The sequence below is a fragment of the Eulemur rufifrons genome, chromosome 4 (genome assembly GCF_041146395.1).
Source record: "Eulemur rufifrons isolate Redbay chromosome 4, OSU_ERuf_1, whole genome shotgun sequence".
Taxonomy (NCBI): Eukaryota; Metazoa; Chordata; class Mammalia; order Primates; family Lemuridae; genus Eulemur; species Eulemur rufifrons.
Genome location: NC_090986.1, coordinates 52965415 through 52986032, shown reverse-complemented (window position 1 = coordinate 52986032; position 20618 = coordinate 52965415).

The following is a 20618-nucleotide window of genomic DNA, read 5'->3' as shown; positions in this document are numbered from 1 at the left end:
ACAGAAGTTTTGCAGACAGTCCCTCTTCTCCTTAGCAGAATAGAGTGGGAGAAATAAAAGAAGCACATAGTTCACATTCTTGTAGTTCGGTGTCTGGATTGTTGTATCCCAGGCCTAGTATTTCGGGTAACTGTGTGTTGCTCATCACTCATGTGGTTACAGTGTTCCCACAGAAGGATCTGGGCAATTCCAGGATTCTTCCCTTTTTAGGGGAAGGTCTCTAACATTTACAAATGATTTTCTATCAGCATTATCTGTTCTACTTTCATATCAGCATCTTATTCAGATTTTGCACATGAGAAACTTAAAGCTCAGAGAGGTTGAATAACTTGTCTAAGAATGCATAATACATAGGTGGTAGAGCCAAAAATGAAATCCATGTTCTCTTTTATAAAATTTCATTCTTGTTCTTTACTCTCTACAGAACTAAAAATAAAGGATTATTATTAAAATAGTCTGGATTTCATCTATAGATTTGGAAGGACTGCAAATATCAGGGATCTGGTGACTCACATGTTAACAGATAATTAGAGCCCCTGGTAGAAATGGCCAGAAAACAATTGTAGAAGCCAGAGTTGGAGGTCAGGTTTCTATTTGGCACATTTTCATGATAACTAACTGCTGTTCTAACCATTTTGCCCTAAAATGCTTCCTGCCACTAATAATGGGTGATACGGTGGCATGTGAGGGGCTTGGAAGGAAATGGCACACCGTCCCCTGGGTTTACCTTTGCTGCTGGGACTTGATATGGTATTCCATCCTCCACACTTGTAGGACTAAACACCTTCTGTACAGGTTATCCTGAGAGCTGCCTGGGAACTCTGATAAAATACAGAAATAACGTCAATTAAAACCATAAGGAACTTCGGAACTGGCAAGCAGTATCTTGATTTTATGTGCTAGTGTCATGATGAAATTAAATTTAGCATCATAAAGCCAAAGGAAATGCTAATGAGAAGTTATCACCTAATAATATTTGAGAGCCTTGATAGGTACTGAAGGGAACATGGGAGGGGCACTCTCCCTGTACGAGGGCTAGTAAAGCATGCTCTTAGGGAAAATTGTGCCTCAATATGAGGCTAATTACCTCTTCGAGGACATTGACAGTTGTGACATTGGCAAGAACAGAGAACACAGGGGCTTGGAATCATGCTCTTTACTTGAATGGAGGAAGAAATAAAGGGAGAATGTAAAATGAAATCTTCTTGCCATATGACATCCTCTCTCCTCTCTCTGACTTCTAACTGAAATGAGAATCATTCTTAACTGGGTATGGTTTGATCACATTGCTGAATCTTTTCAATGTTTATCCTGAATTTGAAGGCATTAGGGGCATTAGAAATGATTCACTAAAAAACTGGATCCAATTCAGCACACCCAGAGTGGAATGTTTTAGAATCTTTCCAGATTGACGTTGGATAGAGTATAGCCATTTATTACTCTTTATTATGGAAGGCAGTAGTTTGTGAGGGCCATCCTGACTAAAATAGATTCATTTTCTTTCTTTAAATAGAATGCCAAATAGAATTGGCAGTACTTCCTTAAAAATTAATTCAAAATGTGCATAACTATTTTAAGGGCTACATTTATGTTACATACTCTTTCTGAACAAGGTAGCTAGACTACAAAATAATACTGCAGTAATAAAAAAGTACTTTATATTTAGTATAATAGCACACGTTTATGAAATGCTACTTTGAGCAAGGCACTGTTCTAAGCCTTAATGAGTATTAACTCATTTAATCCTTATAACAACCTTTCAAGGTATACTATTATTACTATTCCTCTTTTTTCAATGATAAAACTAAGACATAGAGAAGTTAAGATTGCCCCAAATTATTCAGCAATCATATATTTGAGGACAGGATTGAGCAATTTGATTCCAGAACCTAAATTCTTAGGTTCCATGGCCTTTTCCCTCTCTGGACACACAGAATAAATGTTGTATGCAACTTACGATACTCATTTTCCCATGGTAATAGATTCCTTGACTAATGGATTTCCCCTTTATAGTCAAGTCATTATAATTGCAGTATTTTTTATTCTATTCTTTTTCCTTCCTGAAGGATAAGTTCATTTCAGAGTATATCATAATGAGTGTACATATAGGAAATATGCCAGGAACATGCCAGAAAACAAGTGATTTTTAAGTCAATTACAAAAGGCTTCATATGCAACACACGTAACTGCTGTAGTTCCCAATCTTATTTGTGATGATTAGCCTCTACAGTCTTTATGCTGTCAGTCTTCTCATTGAGGCAATATTATCTTTCAGATGCTCAGATATGATGTGCAGACAGTTCAACTCTGCTTCTAGTTAAGTCATTGAAACGCATGTTTGAGGATGTATATAAACCCCATTTCTGATAGCTTTCTTGGGCAGATTTGGTGGGCAGTCTAGCTAAGCAGGAAAATCTTGGACTCAGGAATCAGTTTCCATCCCAGTTATAGCACTTACTGGCAGTTTGATCTTTGGCAATGATTTAGTTCCATTGTATTGTGCTTTGCCCATCTATAAAATGGAAATATTTCTAATTGCCTCACAGAATGTTTGTGAGGATTGAATTTGATAAAATATGAATGCCCACCACAAAAGCAGTTACTTATTTAAAAAGCAGAAACAACAACAAATGCAACAACAGTATTATTATTATTCTTAGGATAGATTCTTCAAGTGGGCTTGTTGCTCTGATTGCTAGTGCATGCGTTTATCGATGGTAGTAAAATGATATTAATAATATTTGAAACTGCTTTTTAATGAAACAACCAACTGGTTAAAAGAACTTGATTTAAGTTCAGAAGAACATTTAAAAATGCTTTTTTAAACTCTTCTTAATCTCTGCCTACAGAGTTAGATTCTTTTCCAGTGTTCTCATGCATGATCTCTACTCTTTCTTTTTTTTTTTTTATTTGGTTAGATAGTCTTACTTTGCACCCATACCTGAGTGCAGTGGTGTGACCACAGCACACTACAATCTCCAACTCCCAGGCTCAGGCAATGCTCCTGGCTCAGCATCCCAAGTAGCTTGGACTATAGGCCTGTGGACCACACCCAGCTAATTTTTAAAATTTTTTTGTAGAGGCAGGGTCTCTTGTGTTGCCCAAGCTGGTCTCTAACTCCCAGCCTCAAGCAATCCTCCCCTCTTGGCCTCCCAAAGTGCTGGATTACAGGCATGAGCCTGGCCATTGTACATTCTTTTATTATAAAACATATCACTCCATATTACATTTAATTTTTTCATATCTAGGTCTGCCAGATATGACTCTGAGCTCTTTGAGAGAAAGGACCATGACCAATCAATCTTTATAGCTACAACATGACACACTGTTTGCTACAGAGCAGGTGCTTATTAAATGATTGTGTAATAAATAAGCAAACTAATTTTAAGTACTCAATATAGGTGTCAGATACTGCATTATACTAGAAAACTATGAATATAGTTTGGTGGTAGTACATTTGATTAATCATCCTTAACTGAAGTGAGAAATGCCTTGGATATTCTCATTTTCCCTTATTCTTTATGAAAGCTAGGTTCTATAGGGACATACATGCTAAAATAATATGGTTATTTCTTTTGAGTAATAAATGAATCTGTTTTCTATAGAATCATATTAGCAGAGTGAGTGATTCACCTGACAAAAGCAACGTATAATGCTCTAAGGAGCAAGCTAAAGATAAGTTTCTGCAAAAAAAAAAAAAAAAAAAAAAAAAAAAAAGTACATTGTTCCATTCTTTAAATTAAGTTACCATTACAATTTTTTCAAAAGTTGAATCAGTGATAATCCTATTTGTTGTATAGATAATTGATGATTAAAATGCTTGGCAACAAAGCAGGTAAAGATTGTGGACTTTTCCTATAACAAAGAAGGCTATAGTAGGAGAAAACAACGTTTCTATTATTACAGTCTGGATTGCTTGTGTGATTGTTGGGTGTGTGATTGTTCCTGTATATTTTTTGCTACCCTAAAATGAGGAGTTATGAGAGAAAATAGAGTCTTTAGTGTCATTATCCTTTTCAAGAGCCAGCTCTCAATTAGTGAGATGGGATCCATTATTTTTCCCCGACTTTTCTCCCGTGGCCCATTACCTTTGCTCTATTTGAACTAGAGAACATTCAGGGATTTGTGGCACTCTCCTGAAAGTTTTATAACTGGAATTGACTTTTCAGGTTCAGGCAGCAACACCCAGGATATTAAACTGACACTTCTGAATTTCCCAGGGCTGCTAGCACACATCTGGTATTCATTTCTGCACAGTTTATAGAGTGGCTATTTTCTAAGTCACAGGGGTCTGTGGAAAGTTGTTGATGACAAGATTTTTGAAAAGATGACTAAATGTGTGACATATACACTACAGGATTGTCCCGGATCTTTGACTATGTTGGCAATCAGTCTATTGGAAGATTCATCACCATCACTGTCAGGCTGGTTTTCAATCTATATTCAGTGACGTTGAGCAATTCAAATAGGAGAGACAAGAATGACCAAAGAAATGACAGGGAGAAGTGGAGGTGGTGTGCCTTCAGGCATGATCTTGAAGGAATTTTTTGGAATGAAGCAGAGCAGTGAGCACAGGAATGTATAGTGGTCCAAATGTTTGGTTCTGTTGGGTACACACTTCTACATTGGTGAAATTCTTCAGACTAGAACTCAAAAGACACATAAACCTAAATTGAAAAAGTTGTGTAAGTTAAAATGGAAAACAGTAGAAAATATTACTTGTGAATAGCAAAACTGAATGGAACAGAAGTTAAAAGCTTCGAGGGTTTATTTTTTCTTTGCTAGTTGTATGACTTTGGATGTACAATTTACTTAATCCTTCTAGATTTCAGTTTTCTCATCCATTAAATGATAAAGAGAATAATACCTACTTCAGAAGTTTGTCTTGAGGATTAAATAAAATAATACAGTAAAGCACACTGAGCAATTCCTAGAACATATGAAACACTCAAGAAATTATAGTTACTATTTTATAATTGATACAAGATGATTATTGTGACTGAAGAGAACGAGCTGGCTATAGAGTTATTTTCAGTTTTTAGAAGAATTGAAGGAAGAGAATTCAAACAGTCACTGAGCTTATACAGTTACTCAAAGGATAGAAAAACAGCTCATCTTATATATGAGAAATCCATTAAGAAAGTCCAATTTTATTTTGCAAAGTAATGGGCTTATTAATATTAACAGATCTTTTAGAGTGGTATTTTGTTTCATACTAAGAAATCCTAACAGTTAAATTTGTTTTCTTGGATTCTAAATAAATTATACTCTAGTGTTGCATTACCTTGAAGATGCTAACAACTTTAGGGGAAGATGTTTTACCACCATCACTTGACAAATGCCTGAAACCCTTTTAGAGGATTCATAAAATCAAAGGTATTTTCATAATCATACTAAGAATTATTTACCTTTTTCACTTTCTTTCTCTCAATTAAATGAAATTTTCTAGAGGATACATGATACATGATATTATAATAAAATGACTGCAGAAGGAGATGGAGAATCCAGTTATTTTCTATTAAGACTTATAGTAAAGACATTTGCAAAACTCTTAAACAATGCTGCTCTTTTTATTAAATTATTTTTCATTTTGCAAAATATAAAGTTTTTTTAAAAATACAAATATGCTATTTACATTACTTATAATAAGTTTGTTGTTATTATTATTAAAAAGAAATATTTTAAAAGTTCTCAGTTGAAATATCTAATATGAGAAATAATGATAGATATAATACACACCAAGGAAAAGCTCTTTGGGGTTCTCAAGAATTTTTTAAAGTGGTCCTGGACCCAAAATTTTGAAAACTGCTCTTATAACCAAACACTTGTGGATGCAGGGACATTCACACAGTTATGGAAGCTTCTAAACAAAGAAGAGAGCAAAATGTTATCTAAGATCAGAGGTCACAATTTTGTTATATCCATATTTAATAAACCTTTACTGAACCTCTGTGTGTGTGAGATACACAAATGACCTGATTTACTCCTTGCATCAACCCATAGCTATGTTCCTGTGGTCTCTGCCCATCTTTGGTGCCATCGTGAACCCCAGACTCTGCCCGTTTCTGTGGGCACATTTGTTGTTCCCCTCATTCCTTCATTTAAAAAGTAAGGGCTAGGCACTTTGCCACTTTGTGGGCTAAAACAAATGGATAAAAAGAGACATGGTCTTTGTCTTCACAGAGATTATAATCTAGAGCAGAAGACAGACATTTAAAAATAAGTGAACAAACAAACATGTAATTGAAAGTATTATAAATGCTAAGATTAGAGTGTTTAGGAAAGCTAAGCAAACATCATAAAAAATATTCTATACTGTCTTTCCTCCTTAATTAAGTTGTTCAGTTTAGATCCAAAGTTCTGGGTAGCTCTGTCTGTTTGGTCTATAGATTGTTACACTAATGTCCTTCCCTCATATCTTTGTGTAGTCCTTCACACACGAACTCTTATCTTGGCCACGAGACTTGCCTTTGGCCAATGGGATACAATAAACAGGCTTGAAAAATTGGAGTTTGCCCTTTTTTTCTGCTAGAAACTTTTCTGCTGCTCACACATGCCTAGTGGTTAAAGCTAATTGCCAGACATGTGAAATGGGCCATAATATACTGTCTAGCCCTAGTCAGGTAGCCATATGTTTGCAGCTGCACATGTGATGCAAGGAGTAAATCATGTCATTTGTGTATCTCACACAACAGACTCACAGGATTGTAAGCAAACCCTTTTCTTACAGCTGGAGAATTACATACGACATGGCTCTTGATGCAAGGCAGGGACTACCACCCACCCTGGCAGCTAGACAGTAGACCATGACCTAGGCCATATGTATCAGTTATCTACTGGCACATAACAAATCACCTGAAAACTTGGTGGCTTTAAAGAATAACCTTTTTATTTGCTCATATAACCTCATAATCTGGAGACTGGTGCCTTTCAATTATGAAAAATTATTGTCAGATTTCTTCCTCTCTCTTTTCTCTTTCTGGAACTTGTAATTGTGTGTTAGATCTCCTGGATTCCCTAATCTTCTATCTTCCTCCTCCCCCTTGCCCGATTTTTCCATTTCCATTTTCTAAGATATTTCTTTCATTTCTTCTTCTAACAAATATTATGAATTAATTTTTATATTTTAAATTTTTGCTCTCAATTTTTCTGAGGGCTCTTTCTTTCTTTTGCAATATTTTGCTCTTTTTTTTGATGTAATATCTGGTCTTTCATTACTTCCTGATAATATTAATAATTGAGGTATACTTGATGATTTCTTCTCATCCTTCCTTCACCTGTATTTCTTATAAGTTGCTTTGTATGTATGTCTTTATATTTTATGTTGAAAGCTTTCCTAAAATGTCTGGTTATCATTGGTATCTATACCTATTTAAGAGTAAACACTGCACAGATGATCAGAGGTTTCAGTATTTGGGCAAGGCTTTTTGAAAGGTTGGCTTTGCCCAAGGTTTGCGTAGTGCAAGATTTTCACTACAGACTTCCACACCAAGATCTGCAAGTATTCTTTCTAAGGAGGCTAAGTTTCTCCAGAAAAGTGCCCTCCAGAAAAGTACCCATTTGTTTTAGCCCATGAAGTGGCAAAGTGCCTAGCCCTTACTTTTTAAATGAAGGAATGAGGGGAACAACAAATGTGCTCACAGAAACGGGCAGAGTCTGGGGTTCATGATGGCACCAAAGATGGGCAGAGACCAGAGGAACATAGCTATGGGTTGATGCAAGGAGTAAATCAGGTCATTTGTGTATCTCCCACACACACAGATGTTCAGTAAAGGCTTATTAAATATAGATATAATAACCATTTATCCCAATCATGTCTGGGTGTTTGGGTGTTTATAAGTTTGGTGGTATAAGTTTGTTGCGTAGCTGGGCAACAAAAGGGAGCTGGAATGTCTAGGATTCATTCTTGTTCATGATCACATGATACTCTTGCTTCATCCTTGCTCTTCTGTATGTGTCCTAGAGTCAGGAACTTCTTTGGTTCAAATTTTCCAGGATTTCCGTTTTTCTGTGGTTGAGGGATAATGGCCAAATCTTGTGGAGACTTGAAAGCGTTTTAGATGCTTTTTGTACAGACTTTAAACAACCTGTCTTCAGCTCTGCACCTACTTTCCTGCTTTCTGTAGCACCTGTGGTTCCCTCAATTCTTTAGTGTCTCTTGGGTTCCTCAGAGAACTGGGCAACTATTTCTTGCCAATAACTCCTGCTAGCAGTTAGATTTGACCTTCCTCTGCTATGCAAATATATTTGCCATTTCTCTATGAATTCCGTCTTTACATACTGTTTGGCACTACAAATGTTTCTAGTTTTTTTTGAAGACAAAGTAGTATTTTTGTTTCTTGTTCTTATTATGGGATGATTTTTGAGAAGAAAGGGGATGAAATATCTTTATATTAAAACAAGGTTTATTAATTGTATTTTATTATCTGTAGGATAAGTCCCTGAGCATGGCATATGGGCCCTATAATCTGACATTCTCCCACATGTCCAAGCTTCAGAGGTTTATATATTTTTATAGGCAGCTTAGTCACTCACATGTAGCCTGAGTTCCAGATTTACTATTAGCATTTGTCTGAACAAGTCATATTCATTAAAATGAGTATTTAAAAAAAATTCTTCTGCCCCTTTATTAGCCCATCTGCCTAAGAATGCTTGTGAGATCAACTCACAGATTATCTCTTTTAAGAACAGGGATAGGCAATCTCTCTTTTATGTGTTCACAGAAGACAACCAGTTTAACTAATAGCAGTTTTGGAATCATCTGTTTCCTTGTATGTCTCCCCAACTAGGCTATGACATCCTCGAGGGCAGGGATGTAATCATTTTTTTATGTTCTCAATGCCTGGCATATGGTTTTAATGTTTGTCAAATAAAGGAATTAGTTAAAACTTTTTCTTTTTCTTTCTTTTTTTTTTTTTGGAGACAGAGTGTCGCTTTGTTGCCCTGGCTAGAGTGAGTGCCGTGGCGTCAGCCTAGCTCACAGCAACCTCAAACTTCTGGGCTTAAGCGATCCTCCTGCCTCAGCCTCCCGAGTAGCTGGGACTACAGGCATGCGCCACTATGCCTGGCTAATTTTTTCTATATATATTTTAGTTGGCCAGATAATTTCTTTCTATTTTTAGTAGAGACGGGGTCTCGCTCTTGCTCAGGCTGGTCTCGAACTCCTGACCTTGAGCGATCCACCCGCCTCGGCCTCCCAGAGTGCTAGGATTACAGGCGTGAGCCACCGCGCCCGGCCAAAACTTTTAAAATTTATCCTGATCATCTTCCCTTGGAAGATACCGTTCTGCTATGGTATGGAGTTTGATGATTATCCATCAAGTTAACAATGATTATCAGCAATTTCTATAGAATTACAGAATTTGAGAATTGGATCAACAATAAAAACAGCTCCTACAGCTATGATAGATTACTATGTGCCAGGCACAGGACTAAGCAGTTTACATGCAGTGTTTCTTGCACTAATTAACTTCAAGGTGATTTTGGCTAACTTTGCTAGTCATACAATATTTTAATTTGTGAGTAAAAATTTTAATAAGGCCACTTAATTCTACTGTGATAGTATAACATGAATTTTTAAATGAAATAAAATTATCAAATCTTGGAATTATAGGTCCTTATTCTCTAATTTTTCATAGACTTAATTATTATTGGTTTTAATTGACCTAAAGTTCATGAAATACAAGGCATATTCCAGCATTATATCTCCATTACCCATTACAGTACCCATTACTGCACATACTAGCAACTCAATAAATATCTATTGAATGAATGACATGAAATCTAGCCTCCATGTAACTCAGAGTGCAAACTTTCAGTGCTATATAAGTGTAGGGCTAAAGTGGTTGGGGAAAGCCCATGGAGGAGATGTTGTTTACAGATCTTAGGTGTTGAAATGGTGATGGGAGAGGGTCAAGACTTCACTCAGGACCTTGAAAGCTGATCCAGTTTAGGCACAGAAAGACCACCCTTCCGCCCCCAAATATCTCATTTGCTGGTATAACAGAAGGCTTCGTTTCACACCTAGAGTAATTCTTTCACTTAAAGAATTATCTTTTTAAATTCCAAATAAATTCTTTGGGAGTGTGACTAATTTGCACATTAAAAGTTATTGCCTCATGAGCACAGATGGTGTTCTAACCTAAGCAGGGAGCTTCAAACTGGTCTGTAGCAATCCGGCCTGAGATGTGGAAGGCGAAAGTTCCTGTTAAGAGTCAGGGCTGGGGAGACCTTGATGGAGCTTTCCTGAGGTGCCTCCATTTTAGGGAACACAGTGGGACCACTGAGAAGGCCCAGGAAAGTACAGGACAGTTGGGGTAGCAAAGATTTAACACTTCCCTACAGAGAACTATTTCTCTTAACTATAACTTCTTTTTTAAAAAGATACTATTTATCACCTAATAGAAATACAAGTGATTAAAGTTTGGGGATTATTTTGGAAATGAGAATTTTTGAGGAGTCATTTATTTCTGATGATGAATGGACAGTTCTTATATTTCTAGAAATGTATTTCCTTTAGAAAGATATTTATTTCTAGGTAATAAAACAAAGCAAAAGTCTCAAGCTAATTAGCATGGAAATATCTTAACTTTGACTCTTCCTTTAAAATGTAGCTGATGGAATAGAATCCATGATTAATTCATCTTTGTTTCCCCAAGTGTTTAGTCCAGTGCATGGTATATTATAAGCCCTCAAAAATATTTATAAATGAATGAGAAGAATTGTATCCACAATGAGAGTCTCCAGAATAATGAATATCTCATTTTGGGAATTTGAATAATTTATTGTGTTTGTGAGTGACATGGCATTATAAATATTTCTTGAGTCTTCTCCTAATGTGGAAACATACAGAAAAGACTGCAGAGCCATTCTGCAGAAATGGGAGCCACTGGGAATATGACAGAAAACTCTAGGGAAATCCAAAACAGGAAATTAATCCATCAGGTAATAGGGTAATTCCAGTAAGTAAACAAAAAAAAAATTACAAAAACCCATGTATATTTAGGGGATGGTATATTTTCTAAAGCTAGGTTACTGTCTCATTGGTCTTAGGTTTTTCTCTTGGTGGCTTCATTTTCCATGTTATCAATGTCTTCTAACATATTAAGCAATGACAATCCCACATGATGTGGGCAATTTGCTGAGAATGATTTTTATATAGGCTGCCACTATTGGTTGTTAAAATCGTGTGAAAGCATGGTAACCCATCGCTGTTCCCAGAACGAATTACCATGTGTCATTTCTGTGAAATGCACCTGTGCCTGACTATCCACCACTGCACTTGAGGACTTTCCATGGTATGTGTGAATGAAGTGGTCTGGTGAGTGCCTAGCAACAGGCAGCTCTTTCCCAAATTATTTCTTTCAATTTGTTATTAGATGTGATTTAATTTTTAGACGCAAGTATGTTGTATCTAGAGAGATGAAAAGAGTATAAACCTTTGCAGAACTGAAACTAAATGGGTTTGAGGAAATAAAACAAAAAAAGAGATCATTAGGAAAGCAGCAAGCTGTTGAGAGAACTGTGAGTCAGACACTGTCATGAAGATTTGAAATGCTGCAGCAAAGGTTTTACTTTTTTTTTTTTTATTACAGCTCTCTTCATTTGGAAAGGTCATGGCAATAAGGGAGATGAAGGGTTATCTTTTATGATCTCTAGTAATTTTAGATACTGTAAACAAATAAATCCTGAGGAAGGAGAAATGTTTATTAGCCTTAGGAGACTTAGCAATAATTTGGTTAATGTATTGATACACCAGGTGGTTGAAATTGGAAGACAAAGATCAGTCCTCAGAAAGCATTGATATCTTTCCAGAACACTAAGCAGGCATTCTTGTTATGATGGTACACAGAATCTTTTTAAGAATGAGAGATACTGTCTTTCAAATGTAGATTCCTACCCATCATAGGAAATGATTAAAGAGAGGGAACAGACAATATGTGGACACGGCCGCAGGAATTTCTGGAGACTAGGGAAGAAGATGGCAATATGGAAAGAGATACTGGCACAGGGAGATTCTTACCATGCCTCCCCATTTCATACACACTTTAGACCTGAGCTACAATCTCTAATTCTAAAAGAAACATCTTCCTTGAATGAGTAGAATATATTCTCATTGTTCTTCAGTAAAATTATTATGTGCGTACAAGTTCTGCTTTTTTGAGATTCTACCTTGGAGATGTATTATACTCTTCGGCATCTATGGAACCTTTAAGGAGCATGGGAGAAGCTCTTGGTATTCTGGTATTGCATAAGGAAACATCTTCTCTTTCACAAAAAAAAAAAAAAAAAAAAAAAAGGAAGCAAATGATTTTAAATTTTAAATTTTAAATTTTACTTATTTGTACCCAGAGAGTGTAACAGGGTTGTGACTGTGCTGGAATTGGGAATCAAGAATGGGGTAAGGGCTCAATCCAAACCAGCCAAAGATCCAGATATTCCAAATTGCCCAACACATTGAAACTCCCATAGGAAGGCTCTAGCTTTTGTAATTCCATTGTATGTAGGTCTTCTAAATGAGTTGTGGCAAGTGGAAATGTCCGAATTTAAGGGAGGAAAATTTTGTTTTTACTACTTGATACTAGAGGGAAGTTGTGATAGGTTTATTTTGAGTAAATCGATAGTAGATGATGTCTAGGCAATTATTGGAATTGTGAATTGTTGGTGAAGCAGCTCTGTAGTCTTAATTGAAGAAAGTGCTCAAAAGTGTTGTTTTCTATTTGTAGACTCAGACTTTAAGGCTTAAATGCACTGGATCCAGAAAACCAACAATGGCATTTCTGTATTGTGTCCCTAGAGACTAGACTCCAGTGGTAATCAATGAGAGGAAAATAAAGAATGGGAGAACGTACTGGCTTTTGTACAAGAAATTATTATGGTTAACTGTTACTAGTTTGATTAATTATAGAACCCAAGGCCTCAATATCCTTTCCTGTGAAACAAGATCAGCGGGTAGGTCAATGGCTCTTCATATTTCGTGTGCATTGGAATCACCTGGAGAGCTTGTTGAAATACAGATTGATGGGTCTCATTCCTTAGTTTCTGACTCAGTTGGTTTGGGGAGGCCCAGGAATTTGCATTTCTAATAAGTTTCTAAGCTGTTCTTATATTGCTAATAGGGAGAGCACACTTTGAGAACCACTGGCATAGGTAATGTTTATAGTTTCCTTCATACTTGCACACTGAGCATAATGAGGCAAAAGAAAGTTCTGTAGTTTTCCTGCTGGATAAGAAATTCTGCAAAAGCCATTTATCTGCCTGGAGGATATTTGTGTGCAGAGCATTTGTGAATGGTGTTTAAGACTGTCATTTAATGGCAGCTATTGTGTCTGTTTATATATGTCAGAGATGCATAAATTTGAGTTGAACTTTAGAAGGTTTGTCTATGTGCAAGTCATTTAGAAGAAATATTCACCTGAATGGAATTGTGGGGAAGTAATACTTGGGATTTAAGCTCCCGTTAAAGTAACAAACATTTTTTTTTGCAAGATAAAATAGTGTTATTGCTAATAATAATTACAGCTTATATATATCTGAATGTAAATATTTAATTGAAATATTTTAAAAGTGTCATAAAAATGAACTCAATATTGTACTCAATATATCTATGAGATTGGCTAAGTAGCAAATAATATGACACATGATTTTTTCATGAAAATACTTAGAGTCTGAAATAGTTGTTTTTGATAACATTGTAATCTAGTGTATTAGGGAGTTCATATCTTGCTGCCTGTTCACCTCTTGTGAGTCTTTCCAGTTTATCAAAGAAATATATGGCTTAGATGGCCCATGTTTGAGAAACTTCTATTTTGTCATTTTTATAATATAATGCTAATACAAACATTTCTATGATATATAAACTATAGATGATGCTTTTTATCTTCTAACTTATCTGGGGACTTACTAGTGTAGCTTTGAGAGTTTGGATTCAAGACAGTCCTAGGGTCTAGCCCCAGTTTCCTTGTAATTATTAGCTGTAGCCCTCTTTCTGTCCATCAGTTTTATTACCTAGGAAATGAGACTTGTGATAATCTACCTCATAAAATATATAGGTGACAATTTAATGAGATAATGCGATCATATCTGGTACATAAAATGAGTTCATTGCATGTCAGGTATGGTAATGTTTAGTCTCCCCTATTCAAAGTACTTTACATATGCTTTCTCCTTTACAAGACCTGTTAAATTAGCATTTTAATGCTTATGTAAGGAAAAAATGCAACATAATCAAGCACCGTTTCTTCCTTAACTCTGTGTCAGAATTTGGGCCACAAGTCCAATCATTAGTTAGAAATAATTAGATATATTTCACCATGATATCAGACATTCCATTTTTCCTTTCTGTCTTCTTTCATCCATTTAGTTGATAAATCTCTTACTGTCTTCCATTTGCTATGTCCTGATGACACATACCTAAAGGAACTCTCTCTAGTAGGTAGAGATAAATAGAAAAACAAATAATTAAAAACTAGTTTGTTAAATACTATCATTGCACAACATTCTGAGAATCCAGAAGAAGGAATAACATTCTGCCTGGGGATCAAGAAATGCTTCAGGGAAAGGTGGCATTTCCACAAAGTTTTGGAAGGTGTTTGCAAGGTGAGCGAAATGAGGCTGGGGAAAGAACACTTTATGAAGTAATAAATGTTCTAAAAGCTTTTGAAGACGTGATAGAATTTGCAGTGTTCAAAAAATGTGCATCAGCGTGTGGATAGGGAAAGGGGTTGGAGGAGAAAGAAGACAGAGGTTAAGATGATGCTAGACACTCAAGGAGAAAATTATGAAGATGGTCATATACCTGCTATGTAGAAAAATTCAGGCTTTGTCTTGAGGGTGGCGGGGGAGATGTCAAAGAATTTTAAGAAAGGTATTGACATGATTTGATGTATGTTTTACAAAGATATGCAGCAAAATCCAATGTAATCCATATGTTCAAAACTACAATTAACTGAAGTGTATTACCATTTGAAGCTTCTGAAGAGATAGCATCTTCAGCAGATTTTTTTCCCTTAAGAGTTAAAGAAATTCTTCCTTTTTTTGTAAAAGAGAAAGACACTAAAATGATGGTAATATCCATTTAACTAGACATTACATATTGCCTTTGGAAGTGTAAAATATGTTGGATATCTGCTAAAAAAAAAAAACAGGTGTAAAATGTTGACTATTATGTTGAAATGCTGTAAAATCCTTTAGTAAATGAAGTTTTTTTTTTTTTTCAAAAAAGAACCAAGTTTATTTGCTGCATGTGCTTATGGCCCACTTGAAATCATAATAGTCATTTATGACATCAGATTTTGTCCTTGTGGAAAGGATTATGATGTTGTAAAGAAAATATTATGATTTTGAGTAAAGAAAAATAAGGAACAGATGATCTCTTAAAAATGCAAATTCTATTTTTATGTAAATATCTTTCCTTGTAAAATACTCAAAAAGAAACGTGCAAATTTGTCTATTAAAAATGGTATATCAGCAGGAATCTCTTAACTAAATGAATTTTCAAGTTTCTACTAGGCATCTAAAACATTTTATAAATGTAAACTCCAATTTGAAAAACTTAAAAAAGATATCTTAAAGGAAATTTGATATACCAATTTTTGTTTTATGAAAATGACTTTCATAAGATTATCATAAAAAAATTAAAGTTACTTTATGCCTCTATTGCAAAATTATTAACAAATCCATAAGAAATACATTTTTTTAAAAAAGTCTTTGGTTGAGAAATGAAAATCAAATATAAGAAATGTTTGCTTACCTGTTTTCTGAAACTTTGAGAGTCAAAAACTTAACAGTGGTATTTAGAAAGTTTTGTTTGAAGAACATCTGCTTCTTTTTTTTGTTCTGGGGTGTGGTCAGTTAATTTTTTTTCAATCTTTTCTTACACAAAAACTACAGGGTCTCTGAGGTCTATTTTAACTTGAGAAGAGAACGCTATATTATTTGTATGTAATAGAGTTGCATGTAATAGAGAAAATCTGCCATATTTTCTTTCTTTACAGGAAATTACTGTCAATGCCTTCTACAAGTTGAAGCAATTTGGAGCCTTGAATATTTTAGAATGACTGTAGTGGCAAAAAATGAGAGAGATTTGATCAGATTTTTTTTATCATATCTTTAGATACCTCCAATTTTATAGTCAGAGGCAAAACATCATGGCTCTGAATTTGAATTGCTTTCTTTTATGTCAGAGCTATCTACAGTGAAATACAGTGCTTATCTAATAATGATTTGGTCTGTTCATAAAGCCTGCTTATTTTGTTTTTGTGCAATAGAACCATTTAATTATTAGCTGTTTTAACCTAAGTAAGCTAGTGTAGTCTCAGAGTTGTTTTAGTTGTAACTTATAAGATGCCAAGTAATATCTGGCATTTTAAAATGCGTTTTAAAATTCTAGGTCTGTGCAATCACAGACTGCTACACATCTGTATCAAACAAGAAAAACTCTGGGAAGGTGGTGAGGATGGACTGTGGACCCATAAAGCAAACATTCAAGGCCATTTTGCCACATATTAGAGGATGAGTTTGAGCCTGTCTCTAACTTTTCTGCTATCTACTTTATTCATCTTTAAAACTGAAATTATAATAGCTAAGTTTATAGAGTTATTTCTGAGAATAAAATAGGCCATTTCTGTGAAATTGCTGTGTAAACTCTGAAACCTATATAAATGTAAGATATTATTATAATTATCACTTTATTATTACTGCTACAATCTCTTTTCTTTAAGCAGTTATCACTGAAGATATAAATTTGTGTATGGTCTGTTCATTCAGCCCTACTGGTTCAGAAGCTTTGGAGTTATTCTTGACAGAATCATTAGTTCTGGTTTAAAAACCATTCAGACTAAGGAATCGGGTAATCAAGAACATTGTCTGCGGATTTAAGTATATGTTAGTTTTTTCATTGCCTTCAACAAAATCTGTATTAGTTATTTATTGTTGCATTACAAATTAACTCAAAACTTAGCAACTTAAAATAACAAACATTTAGTAGCTTACAGTTTATTTGGATCAGAAATGTGTGGGAAGTATAGCTGAGTGCCTCTGGCTCAAGGTCTTTCATGAGGTTGCATTCAAGTTGTTGGTTGGGGCTGTGGTCTCATCTCAAATTGAAGGGGGGTGATCAACTTCCAAGTTCACTTACCTGGTTATTGGCAGGCCATGGTCCTTCAACATGTGGGCCTCTCCACAAGCAATTTGTCTTCCCACAGGGTGAATGATAAGAGAGAGTGTGCGAACGTGAGATTCACCCCTAGGTGGAAGACACAGTTATTTTATAACCTAATCTTGGCAGTGACAGTACAGTATGTCTACCATATTCTATTAATTAGAAGAGAATCAGCAAGTCCAGCTTACTGGTGATTACAAGGTGATTACAAGGGCATGAATATCAAAAAGCAGATATCGCTGGAGACCATTTTATCAGTTGCCTACCACAATCTATCCTCTGGCCCCCAGGACATGAAAAAATACATTCACCCCCTCCAAAGATCCTGTCTCATTCTATTATACCATTGACTTTTAAAGTACAAGATCTGGTCATCTAAACATGGACCAGGAGTAAATGAGGCTCCTTGGTGTGAATCGTTGAATACAGCTCCCCAAGTACAGTTTCTCCTGATCTGTAGATGTGCAGAACAAAACCGACAGGTTGTCTTCCACCCTCACCCCTAACATACAATGATAGGGCAGGTGTAGTATAGCTACTATAAACATTCCTGTTCAAAAAGGATAAAATGGAAACCTCTAAGGAGTCCATAACCATTCTGAAATCTGGAAATTATTAGCCAGGAAAATACTGGAAATTACTCCATTAGATCTCAAGGGATGGGAATAATTCTCTGTGGCTTCCAGCTCCACTCTCTGGGCTCTTGTTTTCACTCCCTGAGCCACAATTTCATTTTTCATTAAAGGCAGCACGTGTGTGTAGCTGAGCAGCTCTCTCTCTGCTTCCTGCTGTTAAAATACTGGGGGTCCAATGGCTTCTTCTAATTCCGTACTACGACTGTCCTCTTCAGGCCAAACTGGCAACGTTGCTGCAAATATAACTCTTTTGGGGACTCTGTAGGACTTCCGTATACTTTCCTGGGTTCATTTCGTTAGACAAAGCCACACCACAAGTTTCATGGGGAGGATAACCCCTTACCCATCCTGGCCCCCTGCTGGACTACTGAGGGACACTGGCCTCAAGCTTCATAGAAATCCTGTTGTTTGATTCAGAGATGCTGCGTGGCAGACATTTAATCTATTTTCATTTTGTTTATACAAAGTTCCAGATGGTCAAAACTCAGTTATATTATTTAGAGATTCCCACTTAAATACTATAACCGTACAGAAAACAAAGGAGCCATTTATAACGGAATAGTAATTACTCCTGGGAAGAGAGCAAGGGATCTGGAGAGAACCACGAGAAGGGTTTCAAAGCTATTTTTGATCCTCCATATATTATGCTGGATGATGAATACGTTGGTGTTTGTTTTATAGTTTTTATTGAGATTTAAATAAATGGATACATAAATGTGTATAAAATACTCCTTTATCCATCTGATTTATAGGAAAGATCAAAAAAAGAAAAAAGTATAGTCATAAAAATGCAGTTGAGGAGTGGTTTCTGAAACCCAGAGCAGGCCTGGGAGTATTGTGCTTTGAAATTGAGGGTAGAAAGAATGCCAGGGGCTGACATTGTAATGCCATTAAAAGCTTGAATTGTACACAGGTATTAGGTAATTGAACGGAGTTAATAGGTTTTGTCTTTAGGCATGTTTTGTTAGCTATTTAATAATATTTTTCTACAAAGAAAAATGTTCCAGGAGAACAACATTAAACATAAATAATATTTCCATCCATCTCATCCAAAGCAATATTGTTTTTATCCTACTCATTTTTTTTTGTTCATTTCTGCTTATGAAGACAAACAGAAAAAGATGAGGAAAAGAATTTGGCAGGAAAAAAATCAAACTTATTTTATTGCAGAATTTTGAGAAAATACCCTTCTCAAGAGCAGTTATTCTGAATTGTTGATGCAGTTCTACTGACTTAATAAGAGAAAGAGAAAGAGAGGCTTGCTGTTTTCTATGTTCAAATAGAGAACTTTGTTAGACGGCTATGTTATGAAGATGGAAAGTGACATATAGTCAGTTATCTTCCTAAAACATAGTTCTGGTTATGCTACTCTTTTGATTAAAAGTCTTCAGTCCTTCAGTGGCTTCTCATTTGTTCAGGGAAAAGACACACAAAGCCCTTCATGACGTGACTGCTGCTTTCCTCTTCAGATCTACCTCTTGTCATTCCCATCCCATCCGATACACTCGGGCTCTTAAGCTCATTATTTCTCAGGAATATGCTAAACTCTCTCTCTGTTTATGCTTGTGGACATGTTCTCCCTGACTCAAAGAACCTTCACTGGCTAACTCCTGGTTCCCCTTCAGGCATGGGAGAGATTAAATATTGAGAGAAAATATTCTTTTCTTCCCCCAAGGCTGGGGCTAGTTAGATGATGTCTCTGATGAAATTGTGTTGATCTTGCCTCCTAAGTTGTCTGTTTCCCCAACTTGCCTTTGTATTTCCTGGAGGGCAGGGCCAGTGTCTTCTTTACAGTTTTATCTTTATGACTTTTCAGTGTCTTCTACTTGGTTAGTGCCTAATATTCAATAAATATTTGTTGGATGAACAGCTGCATTTGATGGATGACTGGACTAGTTTCAAGAATACTCCAATTACAGAGTTACAGAGCAATAGGCAGGCAGTTTAGTGGAGTGGTCAAGCACATGGACCCTGGAACCTAACTGCCCAGGATGAAATACTGTTTCTGCCACTAACTGTGGGTTCTTGGGCAAGTTATGTAAATGTTCTTGCCTCAGTTTTCTCATTTGTGAAAGGCAATAGTAATAATGCCAGCTTCATTGGGATGTTGGAATGATTAAATGAAGTAAAATATGTTAAGTGATTCAGGCTATCCTGACACCTGATAAGTAATTCAACACACTTTCTATTGCCCGCGGTGGCAGACCACTGGGGTCCATTAAGACTCATGAGGACAAACAAAGGTTGATCCAAGAAAAAAGAAGATGCATCCTCAGGTGTGCATCCTTGACACTCTTATTTTCCTCCTCATGATACCAAAAACACCATATCAAAATTTTGTGATTGCTAATATGAATCTCTATTTTATCCTGAAGATATGGGAGGGTAAGCCCACATCCCTCTTGAGCACTGCTGTATCTCTAATGCCAGTGTACAGAAATTCCTCAACAAATATTTGCTGAATGATTAGCAAGCACAGCCTGGTGAACTCATTTGATACTTTTATGACTTGACTCTAACAACCTTGATAGTAAGTCATGGAGAGCCTTAAAAATTATAAACCCAGCTGAAAACTCAGCATTTACGACAACTATCTCCCTTAATGGCAATTAATTGTACTTTGAAATTCTCTCACCTTGAAGTCAAGTTTAAATGTGCTCTTTACCTATGTATGTGACAAGGGGTGGCATGAGGTAGGGATGGGACGACCAGAGGTAAAGTCAAGGACAGTGTAGGGGCAGAGAACTGAACCCAGGAGGAAGGTCCTACTTTACACAAAATGACAGTGGTATCGACTAGAGGGAACCCTAAATGCATCAGTG